This window comes from Ursus arctos, unplaced genomic scaffold, assembly GCF_023065955.2.
Source record: "Ursus arctos isolate Adak ecotype North America unplaced genomic scaffold, UrsArc2.0 scaffold_18, whole genome shotgun sequence".
Taxonomy (NCBI): domain Eukaryota; kingdom Metazoa; phylum Chordata; class Mammalia; order Carnivora; family Ursidae; genus Ursus; species Ursus arctos.
This window is the reverse complement of record NW_026622852.1, coordinates 20,007,599-20,026,088: the sequence shown is the minus strand read 5'-3', so window position 1 is coordinate 20,026,088 and position 18,490 is coordinate 20,007,599. Positions and strand designations below refer to the sequence as shown.

General features: G+C 40.9%; 1 long non-coding RNA gene across 1 annotated transcript in view; it reads right to left on the bottom strand.

Annotated features, from left to right (window-relative positions):
• LOC113260547 (uncharacterized) overlaps positions 1-18,490 on the bottom strand; it is a 99,925-nt gene that overhangs the window by 6,282 nt on the left and 75,153 nt on the right. Inside the window, exons 2-4 of the long non-coding RNA XR_003317994.4 lie at positions 8,899-9,007; positions 3,778-3,901; positions 189-1,680 (exon numbers count right to left, since the gene is read on the bottom strand). This is a non-coding gene — a long non-coding RNA (uncharacterized LOC113260547). The remainder of the gene's footprint in view (positions 1-188; positions 1,681-3,777; positions 3,902-8,898; positions 9,008-18,490) is intronic.

Below are 18,490 nucleotides of genomic sequence, written 5' to 3'. Positions count from 1 at the left end.
AGTCAGGACCTCAGGAACGGGTTCTGAGAAAATGCTCTGTATTGATCATTATGGGAGCTGAACCTTTAAAAGTTCATTTTCTTAAAGAAAGTTACTCTCAGCCCAGTCAATATGGTCCTCTGAGAAATCTGCAGAGCCAAAAACGACAGGAAATACTGGATACCAATTACCTGGTGCCCACCAATTACCTGGAACTTGAGCTCATTCATCTTCCCCGATGTCCTAGAGGTGGGCCCTCTCTTGTTTCATAGGATTTTCACCTGATGCCAATTCCAAAATCCATCTTCAGTGGAAACTCTGCCACGCTGCCCCCAACTCTGAAACTCTCCTAAGTAGAACAAAACTTTGGTCATCTCACAAGGAGGCCTCTGAGGATCATTGCTGCTGTACACATGACATTCAGCTTCCCGAGCTCCCCTTCTCCGCTGAGATTTGTTTCCTTTTACTGTTGCGCCCCGCACCCCCTGTAGCCACCCTGGGTTGGATCCCTTATTCATTCCCCCGATGTTCTACGCAACAACATCCATCCAGGTGAACTCTCCTCCTACTAATGTGGATCTAACCAGAGATGCTCTGAAAATGCTACTGGAATTTGGAATTAATTGAAATGATAGTACAGCGTACTCTTTGCTGCCTGCTTCTAAAAGCTTGACTGACTGTCTTAACAGGCAAAGGGGCATTTTGGTTCCTCTGAAGTTACCATCCCATGTTAGTGATCACAGCCACAACAGGGAAAAATACTGTTGCTTCTCACCTTCAAACAGCTTCTGCCCTCATGTTAATAAAGTCTCTTTTTATTACCTAGTTTGGGATATTGGTTACGCAACGGAAAGGCAAAGGAAAGGCAAGGGGGAGGGAAGGAAAGGGAAAGAAAGGAAAAGAGGGAAGAACAGAAATAAAATAAAAAGTAGGTTGTGCCGTCCACAGGTACAGGAAACCCCATCTGCTTTTTATAGGAAATCATCTTTGTCTGTTGTACAGAACTTCAATTTTTTAATGGAAGGAAGATAAATCTTGGCATAAATGAAACACTGAAGCATGCTTGCCTCATTTGGGAACACCGGGTGTTGTGTAAGGCTGGAAACTTCTGCTAATTGGGGGAAGGAGAGAGAGAGAGGTTAATGATGCAGATGGACACTTTGCGGCAACTCTGACCCACACATCACAACCACCGACCCCAGGAGGATGAGAACCATCTTCCAAGTACCAGGCAAGATCATTAACAGTGGTTGCCTGCTAGTGTTGAATAAAGCATTGTAAGCATGCCGCTGGAAATTCATCTCATTCAGGGACAGATCAGCAGAATGACACAGAGTGATTCCAACACAGAAACCTTAATATATTATTTAGGTTTCCAATTAAATGCCCGCATGTCAACCAGGGACAAGGCCAACTGCCCGTGCATGCTTCTGCAATCTTTGCAGTGCAGTGCGGGCTCATGGCGTGCCACCTCGCCTCGGTCTCTTTGCTATAACCTACCTTCATTTGTTGGAGTTACTGCGTGCATAGTATTGTTCGCAAATTCCTTCTATTGTCACACATTCAGAGAAAGGACTCTGCACTCGTGAATGCGTCCAGTGAGATGAGGAACAAGGGAGCTTTGTAAATCATTCACTCGCGTGGTTACTGAGAACCTCCTCTGTGGCGGGTAGATGCCAAGGCTCTGCATTAAACAGACACCTGGAAAAGGAGACATCCTGTCAGCTTCTGGTCTGTCTGGAAGTCTTTCAGTGCACTGGCTTTTATTGCCACCTTTGTCCACCTTGGAAGGTGGAAAACAACGTGTGTCCGCTCTGTCACGGGCAGCTGGGCCAGGCATTCAGTCCACTGACCCAGAGAGAGAGGAGGGCCTCAGCAAAAACTGCTGCAGGCCACAGGTTCAAGTTCACTTTCAAGGAGTTGCTCTCCTGAGAGTGGACTGTCTCAAAATGAAAAGCCTGGGGATCAGGCTAATATAGACCCTCCCCACTTCAGAAATATCTTCAAGAAAAAAAGAGATAAAGTGATATGTGAAAGGTCTCTCCTCTGTCCCAGGGAAATTCTTACAAAGGTGGTGAAGGACTGTTGGAAGTTAACATCCCCATGCTGGAGGGATAGCCTGATAGGGAGTTTGGCATATAGTAGGTGCTCAGTAAATGGGTACATAACCTTAGAAGACAGGACCTATCACTCAGAAGCATATTCATAGACAAGAAGGAGTAGGAGCTTACCTGCGTGAAGCTTTTTAACAAATCATTCAATTCTTGTGGGGGTTATAGGTGTGTATTTTTAATTGCACAAATAATAAATGCCCATTATAGGACCATTAAAAAACAGAAAATAGAAAACTTAAAATTTTCAATAACTCAAACTGAGATAATACACTGTTAACATTTATGTGGTTAAATCAACATAAGCATAAACCAATTTTTCTATATAGTACATATAGATTTTTAATGGAGGTCTCTTGTTTTCATAAACTTTTTTCACTCAGCATTTTTAAATTTTACCTTTACTTTTTTTTAAAGATTTTATTTATTTATTTGAGAATGAGAGAGAGAGAGAGAGATTATGAGCAGAGGGGAGGCAGAGGGAGAAGCAGACTCCCCACCAAGCAGGGAGCCCCGTGTGGGGCTCGATCCCAGGACCCTGAGATCATAACCTGAGATGAAGGCAGATGCTTAAGGGACTGAGCATTTTATTGTGAATCTCTTTCCATCATAAGTAGCTGCACAGAATTCCACTAATTGTACTATAATTCATCAACAGGTATAAATACCTGTTGTAGGGTAGGTCTCTTCCAATTTTTTTCCTATTATAAATGACTGTGTATTAGAGGTCTTTGGAGATAAATCTTTACTCATGTTCATAATTATTTCTTTAATCTAAATTATCTGGACTAGAATCATTGAGTCAGAAATTAATGCAACTTTCTGAGGCTTTTGCTAGGCAGTGATACGAGAGAGGAGCTGGGGTAGGGTTTGAACGGTAGGGTAGAAGAGGACTCTTTTCCCTGAAACCTCATGAAATACTCTAGGTTTTGATGAAAGCATCTCTAACAAAGGCTGTCACTCTGTCCTTTTCTGTCAAATACACTTAGATTCCACCTGACCCCACATCATCGTACAATACTACCAGATGCTTTGTTTACGATATTTTTTTATTGTCTGGTGTAATTTCCTCTCAAGCTTTTGCATTAAGAGGCACAGACCCAACAGTTTCTTTTGAGTGTGGTAACTGGCTAAAGCCAAATGCCAGTATTCATTTGACTGCAGGCAAGAAGATTCACTCATTCGTTTCCTCAGTAATCACACAGTGAATACTTTTAATGTACCAGGCACTCTTCAGACTGGTGCTATAAACACCCTGAACCAGACAGATAAAACCTCTAAGCATAAGGAGCTTGAATTTAGAGAGAAAACGGTCAAGCATACAATATAATAACAGGTCGCCACAAGTGCTACCTGGTGTCCTAACTAGGGCAGTCAGAGAAGTCCCTTCTGAGGACACACTGGGGGAACTGATCACACCGTGCTTACATCTGAGGCAAGTGACTGCAGAGAAAAGGAAGAGCATGTGCAAAGGTCCTGAGCAGGAAGTGAGTTGGACATGCTCCGGGAACAAAGAAATGCCAGTATGATTAGAGCAAAGTCGAAAAGACAGAGGAAGAAATTGAGATTGCAGAAGGGGCCAAATCCAGTGGGGCCTGCTAGACCATTTAGAGGACTTCGACTTTTGGTCTAAACCATGGGAGGCATTTGAAGGTTTTACAAAGGGGTACAACAGGATCCAACTCACATTTCCCAAATCACATTTGGACCACTGAGTGGAGAATAAGTTACAGGCCAACAGTGTGAGCAGGCAGACAGTTGAACAGCTCTTGTGACAGTGTAGGCAACCGGGTATTTCAAGCTCCTGAATCCTGTTTTGGAACGAAGCAAGAAACTAAGAAGTGATATGAATATTCGTAGTTAAAAGCAGAATCCAATCATTACATTACCTGGCACAGCAACTCAAATGAAAAGCCTTGGGATGCCTGGTCATCTTTGCATTACCACTTCCACTCCTCTCAGATTGGGTTCCACGTGAAGAAGTGCACGGAGCAACTTCCGAGCACCACTAATGTGCGAGAACTCTGCCAGCACAGACGATGACACACCCCAGCAGTGTGAAGCCCCAACTGTCACAAAAAGCCTACATCAATGTAGCCTCCTAAAGAAGACGTCAAATAACCAGGTGGGACTACAGGGAAATTCTAAGCTGCCTGGTGACCCTCAGCCTGTCCCGCTACGGACCAAGCTGGCCTCTGGAGTCAGACCTGAACTGAAAACAACAGCATTGCAAATATGAGTCTAGTTCTCGAGCTATTTATAATCGAACATCTACTAGGAAATATTAACAAAGAGCTAAATTAAAAGCTTGTTCACAGGGGCGCCTGGGTGGTTCGGTCGTTAAGCGTCTGCCTTTGGCTCAGGGAGTGATCCCGTTGTTCTGGGATCGAGCCCCACATCAGGCTTTTCCGCTATGAGCCTGCTTCTTCCTCTCCCACTACCCCTGCTTGTGTTCCCTCTCTTGCTGGCTGTCTCTCTGTCAAATAAATAAAATAAATCTTTAAAAAAAAAAAAAAGCTTGTTTCCATTTCTAGAATCCTGTTCACTGAATATTATTTAAGCTTTTGAGGCGGTAAAAGTGGGATTAACTTGATTATCTTAAGGATCACTGGATTTTTGAAGTATGTCAAAACAGAACTCAGTACTTTTCTTTTAAAATCACATGCAAAATTAAAGGGACTTCTGAATCCACAAGGACATATACTGAGCACAAGTCTTGGGAAAACCACGGTGTCTTGTTCTCTGTATGTACATCTTTTTATTTTCAAGTTTCTCCTTTTAATTCCCTCTGACATGAATGTGTAATGCTGAGAATCTATGCTAATGAAGAATGTGTCCACAAGATGTATAATGCATGCCTTTTAATTAGTTCTGCTGCTATAATTGATTAACATTTTGCCTGTGCAGTACTATTCCAAAGAATGAGCAGTGAAACACTGTATGCATCTAGTCCCTGTAGGAAAAAAAAAAAAAAAAAAAAAAAAAAAGCACCGAGCACTGCCATTGCAGAACATCTGCACCGCCAAAGCGATCCTCAGAACTCCTATTCAAAGTCTGGTGGGAGGCGCTTTAAGCAGCCTGGCAAGAAGCAGCAGAAATAAAAGACAAAATGAAAGGGTGAAAGACCCAGAGGAATGAATCTGGGAAATGTTAGAGGGGGAGGGAAAGAGATCAAGATGAATACGAAGAGTCTGAAAACAGCCATAACTCCATAAGGAATCTGGGGCAGACGGAGGAGATAGAAGTCAAAGCAGAGGAAGGAGAGAATACAAATTGTGGGCACATCTGTGTGTGCAGACATCTGCATACATTCTGGGACGCACGTGCGGGGACAGGCATGTATGTAACTGTATGTAGGGTAACAACGGCAGAAACCAACTGTAGAAACGCAAGGCTCCAGCACCAGCACGCAGCCTGCTGATTCGGCGACCTCATGCTGGGCCCGACCGCCCTGATGAGCACCGCTAGCAATCATGCGCTTCCCCTCCCCTGCCCGACGTGAGCGGAAGGACCCCTGGCCCCCCCAGCCACTCACAGAGTGTGTACAATGTATGAATCCTGTGCTCAGTGCTGGGGAGACATGCTCAAGAAAGCAAATCTCCTTGCCTCGAGTTGCTAACAGTCCAGTGAGGGAGACTACAAGCACACAGGGAGTTAGGATGCTAGGACCTGCGAGCAGGAGCACAGATTAAATACACACAGGGGACACAAGGCTTGGGCAATTCGAGGAACGATTTCCAGCCTAAGATTTTTTTTTTTTAAGATTTTATTTATTTGAGAGAGCAAGAACAAGAGCAAATGCAAGAGCAAGATTGAGGGGGGAGGGTGAGATTGCGCGAATGAGTTGGGGGGGAGGGGCAGAGGGAGAAGCAGACTCCTGCGGAGCAGGGAGCCCAAGGGACACAACCCCAGGACCCCAGGATCATGACCTGAGCCAAAGGCAGATGCTTAATCGTCTGAGCCACCCAGGCGCCCTCGCCACCCAGGCGCCCTCGCCTAAGAGATTTCTATCCCAAGACAGCTGTATGAAAGTGGATGGCAAAAAGGATGTTCCAGGCTAAGGGACCATTCTGGGCAAAGAACTTGAGAAAAGAATGGTTGGGATTTTAAAGAAATGTGAGTAGTCCAGGAGAATGGGGAGGCAGCGGGCTGGGAGATGGGTAAGTGGCAAGGTCACCAGGCATAAGCCAGATCCTGAAGACCTCTCCTGGGGGGGAGTTGGTTTAAGCAAAGTTTAGCAAGTTCACTCACTCACTTCAAGATTTTCACAGACCACACAGCACAATCAAGTACACTGAATTTCCCCATGAGAGAGACAACAGGCAGAATTCCTTAAGGTTTTTTTCCCCATTTTTTTTTTTTTTAGCAAAATATGTATTCACATCTTCAGTATTTAACATAAGACCTGCTAGACACATTGTGAGAATCGCAAACCTACATACATACATTTGAACTTAGCTCTGGATCCCCCATAATCTGCCCCTCACCCTACCTGTTCAGATGCCCAACGCTCCTGCTGTTTCCTTTTTTCCTTTTAGGATCATCTCACTCTTCCACCCTCCCTAACAGCAATTTCAAAACTCCTCTCAAATCTCCCATCTTCTCCCCATTTGTCTTCACTCTCAGCAGATAACCTCCACTTTTAAGAAATTAGAAGCCAGCAAATGGAAATGCCTTAGTTTTCCGCTACCCAGTACTCCCACACCTAAGGCACCTGTCACAATAGAGCTGTTCAGCCCCTCCTTATTTAACTCCTATCCTTCCATTATTTCAACGTACGCGTTCTCACAGAAGTCTCCCATTAAAACAGCACCTCTATCCACTAACCCACACCACCTCCCACCAGCAACTAATCTCCTTCTTCCTCTTCCTCCTCACAGACTTCCTCAAATAATTTGTTCCTTTGTTTCTACTTCCTCACGTCCCACTCTTTCTTCCACTTGCATCCATGCCCCAAAACAGCTCTTGCTGAGGATCGCCAGTGCCCCTCTGACGCTAAATCCAAGGGGCATTCTTCAGCGTGCATCTTCCTTCTCTCACTGGCATTTCACACTGTTGACCACACCCAGCACTTAAAACACTTCTGTCCCTTGGCTTCCACAATAGAAGTCTCTCCAACCTGTCTATGATCTCTTTATCAGCGTCTGTTCCAGGTTTATCCTCCTTCATTTCACTATCAACTCTTCAAGACTCACAGGTCCCAAACTTAGCCCTTTGGTCCTCACTCTATTCTCGGTCCTTGGGTAACTGCATCTATTTCCATGTTATCAATTATATTCTGAAAATCCCATGAATTCCAGAGAATTCCTGAATCTCAGAGTATTCCAGAGAACACTCATCCCAGTCTTTGTTGCCACCCATCTCACACTGGTTTTTCTCATACGATCGTTGGGCCCCCCCAACTAGTCTCCCTATATCCTTGTTGGTGCCCTTACAATGTGTTCTCCTTGCCATAGGAACAATGAACATTCTCCAGAGCAAATTTGTTGATGTCAAACCATTTCCCCTTCTGTGTGCACATGCACACACACAGAACATTTTTTTATAGCTCCCTATCATTCTCAGGGTAAATGGCAAAAATACGTAACATAATTCTTAAGGCTCTGAATGCTTTGGCCTCTGCCTCTACCTCCACTCTCATTTCTTACTTCTCTTTTGTTCAATCTCTGTGCTTCACTCTACTATTATCCACTTAGAGATTTCTCAGATACACTACCCTTTCTCTCACCACAAGTTCTTTGCCTATTCTATTCCCTCTGCCTAAAACACTCTTGACCCTTCCTCCCTTCATCTGGCAAATGTCTTCCCATGGCTTAACTCTCAACTCAGCTGTAAACTCTTTAAAGGAATCTTTTATGACAACCAGGCTCTCCATCCTAAACCCTGTGCAAAGCCAGAGATCTTATCACGTACCTCATTATCTAAAAGTAGCTGATACTGAAGGATATGAAAATAGTCACTGAATGTGGATCGAGTCCTAGCTGGGAGAAATATCTTCTAAAGTTAGAGTGATGTCTTGTAACATATGTATATATCTGAACTCATGGCCAAGCTATTGTGTCTTTTACCGACAAGCAAAATAACACCTCTGAGAACCAAGCAGTGAAAGTGTGGATGGTACCTCTTGATGACACATTTAATGGTCCACATTCAAAATGTCTGCAGCTTGATCCCACACTCAGCACTCCACTGGGCCACAGCTTTAACACCATGGGAGGGACATCTCTACCGGGGCACAGAAAATACTGCCACTAAATGAAAGCTGAGTCTCAGTATGGATGTTTGGAAACTACATATCTTATGCAAAAAAGGAGGTCATGAGGTTGGCTGGGGTGACTAACCCTAACAATTATAGCAAATATTGTTGCTACACAGTAAGGGCCACAAGGATTTTGAGCCCAGAGGATACCCTAAATCACCTCGTAATTTACTCTGCTAATGTTAAGGGCAGACTCACTCAAACTACACCTAAGTAGGACCCCCACAAGCTTTGTCCTTCAGAAATAATATTTAGATTACCATAGCAGGCAAGGAACCTTGACTATCTGAAAGACCAGAGAGAGAAGAGGAGAATGCAGAAGGCTTAATAAAGCAAAATAAAAATAGCCAACAGCAGTTGTGGCGTCATGCTCACTCTGGAAACTGGGTGGTGCATCTACTTATGTGTGCTTGGTATGTCTCTGCCCTCATCCTTTCCCTCACTAATTACATCACAAACGTGGGCGGTGGTTATCTTTCCCATTTAGTCCAGAAGTCGCTGAATATGGAGGTGGATTCATAACAGAACAAAATGGGAAGGAGACATTACCTCGAATTCCTGGATGTAAAGGACACAGATACCCTCTTACTCTGCATGAGTTTTGGAGATGGACACCTCTGGCTCATACTCATTTACTCATTGAGTCAGTGACATACACCTGAAATAAACAGAAATGCATCTGTGGCAGTTCACAAAGCGCATGTCAGGAAAGGGGGTTTTCAAGTTTGATGCATGAGACCTCTTCAACAAGTTACAGCAACACCCTGTACTCCCTAGAGTATGGCAACTTTATGTTGACTGTGCCCTTGCATAAGCAAGGACAAGAACTTCAGCAGCACATAATTACATTTCCTGTCTCTTAAATCACAACCATCTTTATATGAGTGTCATACACTCTGTTTCAGTCCTTGCATGTTTTATAGTTTGTGATTATTTTTGTAAAGGAGGGTAGGCTAGTAAGCCATGATAAATTCCAACATAATTTTCTGCCTTTTTGAATGGACAGCAGAATCTGAACAGCAGATGAAGGCACATGAGGGACCAAGACCTGTTTCCCTGGACATGCTGCTATGCTCGCCATGGGTGCAGGGACAATGCCATTTTGGATTACAAGATTTTCTGCATGAAGGTTTCATCCTTGCAGTCCAAATGTGGGTGGTTTTATTGCTGTTACATCTGATGTTCTGAGGTTCCAAAGGGAAAAACATACATCCTGGCAGACGGATCCCAGTGCCTCCACATTTCCCAAAGAAGCTAGACATTGGAGCTTAGGGGGAAAAAATGCCTTTGTAAGCACTATCAGAAAATGCCTTTGTGCATACAAAGGCATTTTTTTTTTCAGTAGACCTTGTTAACCAAAGAAAAACAAGGAACTTTTATATTGACTCAGGCCATAAAGTTACCCAAATCTGGGGTAACAAAATCAATGGGGACAAAATCAATGGCATGCATTTATTGAGCACCTATTATCAATCGGACAACAACCTGGGAATTTATCTCCAAAATATAACAAAACCAAAGAGCTGCACATTTGAAAATGTTAATTGTACATTGTGGCAAGAAGCCGAAAATAATCTTTATGCCTGACAGTAAGAAAATGGCACTGTAATAATGGCCTATTAACAAACCAGAAAATTAGGCAACCAACAAAAATAATAATTTTGAAGATGATACAGATATATGGAGCTATTCACGATGATATGGGAGTGTGGGAAAAGTAGAATTCAGAATGCTACACAATGAAACTCTGCAATGAGACTGGCAACCAAAGAAAGGTAATACTGTTAAGGAAAATAAAAAATAGTTCTTGGTGAGGGTTAGTGAAATTAAAATTTTACTTTTCAAATATTAATTAATATCACTGATTCATAACCTGGTAATTATAAAATTATACACCACCCAGTAATCCTAGAGTACTTCTGAGCAGTAGAACACTGATTTGTTAGCAGGAGAGGAGGGTAAGAAGTACAAGTAAAATCCTGTCCCAACAGTGTTTTTGGTCTGTAATAAATTAAAGCAAATGCATGAGAAACATTAGTGAACAATACAAGACTCATTGTTATAAAGTTCTACGCTCATAGAAGCAAGATGACGAGTGTTGGCAGTCAAGAATGGCTTAGAGGAGGAGCGCCTGGGTGGCTCAGTCGGTTAAGCGTCTGCCTTCGGCTCAGGTCATGATCCCAGGGTCTTAGGATCAAGCCCTGAGTCAGGCTCTCTGCTCAGCGGGGAATTTGCTTCTCCCTCTCCCTCTGCCTGCTGCTCACACTGCTTGTGCTCACTCTCTCTCTCCATCAAATGAATAAATAAAATCTTAAAAAAAAAAAAAAAAAAAGAATGGCTTCAAGGAAGAGAGAGGACATGAGCTGGGCCTGGAAGACGATGAGAAGTCTGGACAGGGTGAGGTGGAGAAGGCCACTCTGGCAGGATGGTTACGCACACAGAGCAACAGCACGGACACAAGAATGATGGTAGCCTTGTCTTATCTTGATGTGCTCTGACGAGGCACAGGCATAGATAACGGGAGAAGAAAGAGTACCCTGATCAGAGAGAAGATCCTCTGCTAGAGATTAGACCTTATTTCTGCTTCCACCTCAGACACGTAAATAACTGAATGAACCAGGGTTTCTGGTGGGTGCGTGTTCATTTATTATCTGCAGAGCAACCAAGACCAAAGTATTCGTACCCTACAGTTCCTTCAGGATCCCCAGTATCCACACAGGTGCTCAATTGATATTGGCTGTAGGAGAGTCAAGATTTATTGCAAAAATGATCCCTCTCATGCAAAACTAGCTTGCTGGGGGACTGTGGTGTAGGGGCGTGTGTGCTTGTTGCAGCTGGCACATCTGCTGAGGCCCGTCTTCCCTACACCCAGGAGCGCTTCTGGAAGGCTGGCGTAGCCCCCATAAAAACAACCACTAGCTAGTGGACAAAGATGCCACAAGCTGGTTCATCTTGCTAAAGTCAAAACGCCATGTGAAAAAAGTCTTAAAACCTGTGGATTCCAAAACAAACAAACAAACAAACAACAACAACAAAAAACAATCTATGGATTCCACTTGCAGCCCTTAAAAACAGGGCAGAACTCTAGAAAAGTAGCCCATTACCCAGGATAAGGCCACATCAACCTGCCAAGGTAAAAACCTTAAGGGTTCCTTTCATCCCTGGAGTTCCATTCCTTTTACATCTCTCAAGGCTTATCCCTTCTGTCCCAAGCTAGTTCTCAATTGAATAAGAGAGAGACAATAAAGACTAAGGCATACAGAGGCCAAGATGCTGCTTTCATCACTATAAAACTGGTATTGGAGAATATGGCTTAAAACAGTCTGCAGCAGAACTTTCCAATAATTTAACCCAGAATTAGAAGATTTATCCACCTAGCTAGAGTTACTCCCCTACACACACACACACACACACACACACACACACACACACACACCCCAGAACTACAAGATGGAGAGGCAGAGCGGAATGTGAGCTTCCTACAGGCAGGCAGCTTCCAAAAGAAGGGAACAGGGATGAGGCAGAACTACCTATGTCTGTCTCTGCTTCCAAACTCTCAAAACAGGTCACTCCACCCCCATCAGGCGTGAATGAGAGAGCAAAAACAAGGGAATTCTCCCTCCAACATAGGAGAGAACGTCTGTAGTATAGAAGAAAGGATCTATCTTCCAAAAGATAGATCTCCGCACTGTTTTTGCAAGCATATCCACAGAATAAATTCTTAACAAAGGGACTTCCAGGTCATTTGTAGCTTCATAGATATTGCTCAATTTCCCTCCTGAAAGGTCACACCCCTTTTCTCCCAACAACCAAGTATGAGGGTTCCCAATATCTACCCTCTCACCACTAAATATTGTTGTTTTTTAACATCTGGATACCATTAAACAGTAATTTTTTCCCCATCTGATGGGAAGGAAGGGGAATAGTATCTCATTGCTTTAATGTGCATTTTCTTAACTATGAATGAAGTTGAGCTTCATTTCATGATTTAGTTTTTTTTTTTTTTACTATTTGCAGTTGTTTTTTCTACAAAATTTCTTGAATGTGCTTTGCCTTATTTTTTTAAGATTCCCCATCACTTAATTACTGATTTGTATGAATACTTAGTGACCTAAGGGAGTTAGTCATTTGTCTTATAGATTGAAAATCCGTGTCTTAGATTGTTATTCTTTTTTTCACCATCACACAATTTTCAACTTTTATGTAGGTAAATTGATCAATCTTTTCTGTTATGTTTCTAGGAATATAATCCTTGTTTTACAGTGGCTGATCCGGCTAAATGAACACAGCACAGTCGTAGGTTTAACTAGATTTCTTTCCCAATCTTGACAATAAATAATCTTTGCTAACCTTTCAGACTATGAGGAAGGCTTCCACACAGCATAAGGAGTAGATCTCTAAGCCACTTACTTGCTTTTACAGAGCAGGTCAGATTTTATCTATTAATGTTTTATATAAAATTTCATTTGAAAAAAGGATACATCTAAGTTGGGGGGGGGGCCGAAACTCATTTCTCTGGTAAACTGTAATTTAGAAAACCAGACAGTGATACCCCCAATCCACACTGTAGCCAAAGTGTCTTATAAGAACTGTGTACACTGAAGGCTGTTCTCCATTTACCTTCTCCCAATCTCCCGCTTGCAGGTCTAGCTAATGTTCACTCCTCTGATACAGGAGGGCGCACTAACCCAAACTTGTGCCTTACACATTTATGCACACACAACATTTCACCATGTGTTTGACGAAATGGCAGAGACTCTGGGGAACAGGACTAGGATGGAGAGACAGTGACATGGTCATCTTTCAGCACCTGCTGTTGCAGACCCTGCCCTGGCAGGCGAAAAAAGGCTGCAGGCACTCACGGAAGCCAGACACCTGGATTAGAAATCTCCCAAAGCAGGAATGTCCAGGTGCTGAGGGCACCACTCCTAACCTCCTGGTGGCCACCGACTGGAAGGTACCTCCTGAAATGGCTACATTCCAGGGATTCCTAAAAAGAACTACATCTTATGTTCATTTGTGTGGTGCTTGATAGTGAACAGAGCACTCCGATATGCACAATTTCCCCCATGGCATAGTGACAGTATCACTGGACTTATCGTCAGAAAATGTGGCTTCTGTTCTAATACCTGGGTGATAGGCATATGTGTAACAAGACACAGGGAACAGTAAGCATAAAAGGAAAAAAAAGTCATATGTTTCATTCAATTTGGAAACTTCCTTAACTTAATCAAAGAAACTTAATCAAAAGAAATTAACTTTTCTCCTCCTTTCTTTAAATACTTATGACTGTTTAAAGTAAAGACTGTAAGAGAGTATCATGGGGGTCAAGTGGGTTTCCTGTGGCATACGGCTGGGTCTTTTCTATCAAGTCTGAGTAGCTCTGTCTTTTAAATGGAATGTTCCAACTATGTACATTTAATATAATTATCAATATTATTGGGCTTAAATCTATTATCTTGTTATTTGTGTTTTATTTTACCCTTCTGGTTTTTGGTTCCTTTTTTCCTATCTTAACTGCCTTCTTTTGGGTTAACTGAGTATTTCATATAGTTCTGTCTTTCTCCATTGGCTAACTGGCTTTACCTCTGTTTTATGTTTCAATGGTTATGCTATGTTTCATAATATGCATCTTTAATATATCTTAATTTTACTTCAAATTATGTCAGGTAAAATGTATGACTGCTATAAAACTATAAAAAATACACTCTATCCTTTGAACCATTGTCATCTATTTTAATTCTGCATTATCATAAACTTCATGACATGTTGTTATTATTTTTAACCATTCAATTATTTTAAAGGAGTTTTTAGAATGAGAAAAATTATTTATGAACACAAAAATATTCAATAATTTACTTTCAAATCAACTCTGGAAATATATGCAAACAGAACTGGATCATTACCCAGGAGGATTTGCCCCAGAAACACTTGGTAGGTTTAACATTCAAAACCCAATCATGTAATTCACCATATAAATAGAAAAAAGGGTGAGAATCCAAATAATCATCTCAAAAGGTAAGGGGATAACATTTGACAAAATTTAAGGTCCATTCATAACACAGCATCTCAACACTTAGGAATATTAGAAATATAAAAGAACTTCCTAAATCGCATAAAAAGCAACTGTGAAAAACCTAGAGCTAAGGATGAAGGTTTTCTTCTTGAATCTTAGAACAAAGTAAGGATATCTATTCTTGACACATTTATTCAACATTTTACTGGATGTCCTATTGGTGCAATAAGGCAAGAAAAAGACCATAAAAGAAGAGGTCAGCTCTCTTTATTCACAGATTACACATGATTGCTGTCATGAAAATTCTAAGGAATTTCCAACTACTATAAATAATAAGTAAATTTAGCAAGGTTGCAGAATATAAGGTCAATATTTAAAGTCAATTATATTTTTATATACTAGTGGCATCAAATGGAAATTAAAAGAACAATTTCATTTATAGAGGCATCAAAAAATACAACATACATACTAAGGAATAAATTTAACAGACCTTTAAGACTTAACTGCTAGGAAGACTACAAAACTTTGCTGAGAGTAAATTAAAAAAAAAAAAAAAACCTTAATAAATGGAGAGATATATCATACTTACGGATTAGGATATTCAAAATTGCTTAGATGTCAATTCTCCACAAAATAATCTACAAAACCAATGCAATCATAATCATAATTCCACGAGGTTTTTTTTTTTTTTTTTTTTTTTTACAGAAATTGGCAAGCTAATTTTAAAATTGACATAGAAACTTCAATGAGCTAGGATAGCAAAAGCAACCTTGGAAAGAAGAATAAAGTTGGAATACAAGTGCTGCTTGATGCAAGCTTTCTATAGAGGTACAGGACAGTATGGTATTGACCTAACAGGTGACAAAATGGTCAGAACAAAATAACTTGCACATATAGGATCATCTGATTCTTTTCAAAGGCACTAAAGAAATCCATGAGGAAATCAAAATCTTTACAACATATGATATTAGAAGAACTAGATATTCGTATGGAATAAATAAATGTTGACCTCTACCTCACACCATACACAAAAATTTAGTTGAGCTGGATTATAGACCTAAATGTGAATGCTAAAATTAGAAAGCTTCTAAAAGGAAATAGAACTACCACTTGGAGGTAGGAAATGTTTCTTCGACAGTACACAGAAAGTAATTACCATAAAAGAGTGATATATTAGACTTCATCAAAATTATACGTTTGTGCTTATCGAAAGACACCCTCAAGTAAATAGACAAGTTACAGAACGGGAAATACTCACAAAACACCTGACAGAGAATTGGGATTGAAGATACATGAGAAAATTCCCTAACTCAGTAATAAAAGACAACCCAACTCAAAAACTGGACAAAAGTCTTTAACAGACACTTTGGGGGGAAAAAAGATATAACATGGCCAATATGCACATTAAAAAGTATTTAATATTATCATTCAATGGAAATTCATATTACACCATAATGAGATACTACTACACATCTACCAGAATAGCTAAAAATAAAAAGACAAATAACTCCAATTGTTGAAGAGGAAGTGCAGCAACTGTGAATCTTATAAATTATAGGTATTAATCAAGAGACAGGAAAGCTTATGTTCACAAAAAGTCTTGTAGAAGAATTTTCATGGATTTATTCATCCCAGCCAGAAAGTAGAAACAGCTCAGATGTTTATCGACAGCAAATATTTTTAAATAGGGATATATTCATATACAATGAAATACTACTGAGTAATAAAGTATAAATCTCAGAAATAGTATTGCTGAATGACAGAATCCTTTCACAAAGAGTACACACTTTAGGCTTCCATTGATATGAGGTTCTAGAACAGGCCAAACTAAAATATGATGAACAAAATATCAGGACAAAGATTGCCCAAGGGGGAAATCCCATGACTAGGAAGAGGGAGGAGGGAACTTTCTGGCATAAAGGAAATGTTCCATATCTTGACTGGTGGAGGCTACACAAGTGTATGCATTTGTCAGAAGTCGTAGAATAGTGAGCTTAAGATGTATACATTTCATTGTGTATAAATTTCGTCTCAATAAAAGTACTGTAAACAAATATTGAACTATAATTAATGACATAAATACTGACATATTTAGGCATATATGTACTAATATCTCTTAGTTTAAAATGCATCGAAAATTGATAGATGGATAAATAGATGGATAGGTGATGGGGTAAGTATAGTAAAACATTGATGGCAGAATATGGGTGCTCACTATACAATTCTTTCAAATTGTCCATGTTTGAAATGTTAGAAAAAACATTGCATGTAAAAGCCTTCTATCAATTCCAAAGTGCTAGACAATAAAACACATTCTAACTATCTCGTTAATTCTTAACACTTTCTAACTCTGAAAGTTTACGTGGCTAACTCTTCCCAAAAAAACTTTATTAGCCAAGCAGTAACGTGGTACTACCATGGGTTCTTAGAAGAAACTCCTGAGATAGGATAATGAAAGTCAAAATCAGAAAGATACATTACAGGACGAAAGACTTTAAGATGCTTAAACCAGACTCTTTCTACAGTATCTGTAATAGGTGGCCCTAACAATTACAATTCAGGCTCCTAATACGTGTCACTTTAGAAGGAGCCTTATTTACTTTGTTTTATTTAATATTCATGATTACCTCGTAAGGTAGGTATTCCTGTCCCTGTTTTACCAGTGAGAAGGTTGAGTTCCCTGAAGAGAACAATTTGCCCAAGTCACACAGCTGTCATGGGGTGAAGCCCAAGTTTTCAAGCAGGGCAGTCTATCTCCAAAATCTATGTTGTCAACAGCTATGCTTCACTTTTTCTGTTTGAACGTCCAAGGAACGGGAGAACTCACAACCCTCTACAATACCCTGTTCCACTGCTGAACAGCTCTGCCTGATATATTTCTTTTCCCTCGTCTACAGTTGGACTCTAAAACATCTACCAAATATACAGTTCACATTTTTGCCAGGTGTCCTTGTCAAAAACCAAGCAAATTTGTCCTTTCAAAGTCCTAGTTCTCCCTGGACATCCAAGGAGAAAACTTTCAAGAGAAAGTGAAGACGGAGAAGAAAAGAAGACATACATATGCATAAACATAAACACACACACACACACACAGGTGATCCTAATGTTGGGAGAAAGCAGGTGTCTAACAGTTGGCCAAAATGTTAAATTACTAGAGCAATTCTGTTCCCCAATTTGCCATGATGCCAGCTACCCAGAATTAACAAAGACCTGCATATATCAGCAAACAGCTGAAGATAATTTTCAGCAACACTGTGCCCAAAGCAAAGAAAGGCATTCTAAAGATCTCATTAAACCTTTAGAGCCTGAATGATCAACTGATTTCATTGTAAGCCACAGACTCTGCCTCCTGCACTCTCCAAAGTATCTCTCGAATCAACATTTTTCTGGGAAAATGATGTGTCACAGTGAGCAAGCCTCCTTGTCAGGTCTTGCAAAATTGATCTGTACTAGTCCTCTCTCAGGGACTTAAGAAACATTTCCTTTTGTTTGTCCTGTTCGAGGTTTGGTGCTGTGCATTGTAGGGTCTGCCCTTCCCAAGATGGCCAAACTATAAAAGACAATTCTTTGGACATCATTTGCTTCTTGTCTTCTCAGAAATGAGTGCAGCTTCTGAGATGGCTTATCCATCAAGGCAATCAGTGGCAAAGAAGGTTCCCATCCTTTATGGACATCACTGTCCCACCTCTGTTATTACGAAATCAATAGATTTTCAGAGTGTTTTAAGGTTTTAGGGAACATGAATGGGGGGGGGGAGGACAGAGAAAAGGAGCAATTGTTCATAAGTGTTTTGGTTGGCTAAGTACCATTCAGTAAATGCTAACTATGAAGCTATATTTTAAGAGGCTTGGTGGTATCCACGTCCCAAATTCCTTCACTGCATATCATAAAACACACACACACACACACACACACACACACTTCAACAATTCCTAATCCCTAAGTAACCAGGTTCAATGACATGAAATATTCCTCCTAATTCCACCCCTCCTACTGAGTAAGCTCAAAGAAAGCACTGAGACCTGAGGGCACTTGTTTCCATGACTCCTCAGACTCTAAAATTGATGAAATCATCCTTTTCTCCCTCATTCTGAATAGTTCAAAAGGGATGTAGGTCAATCCTAA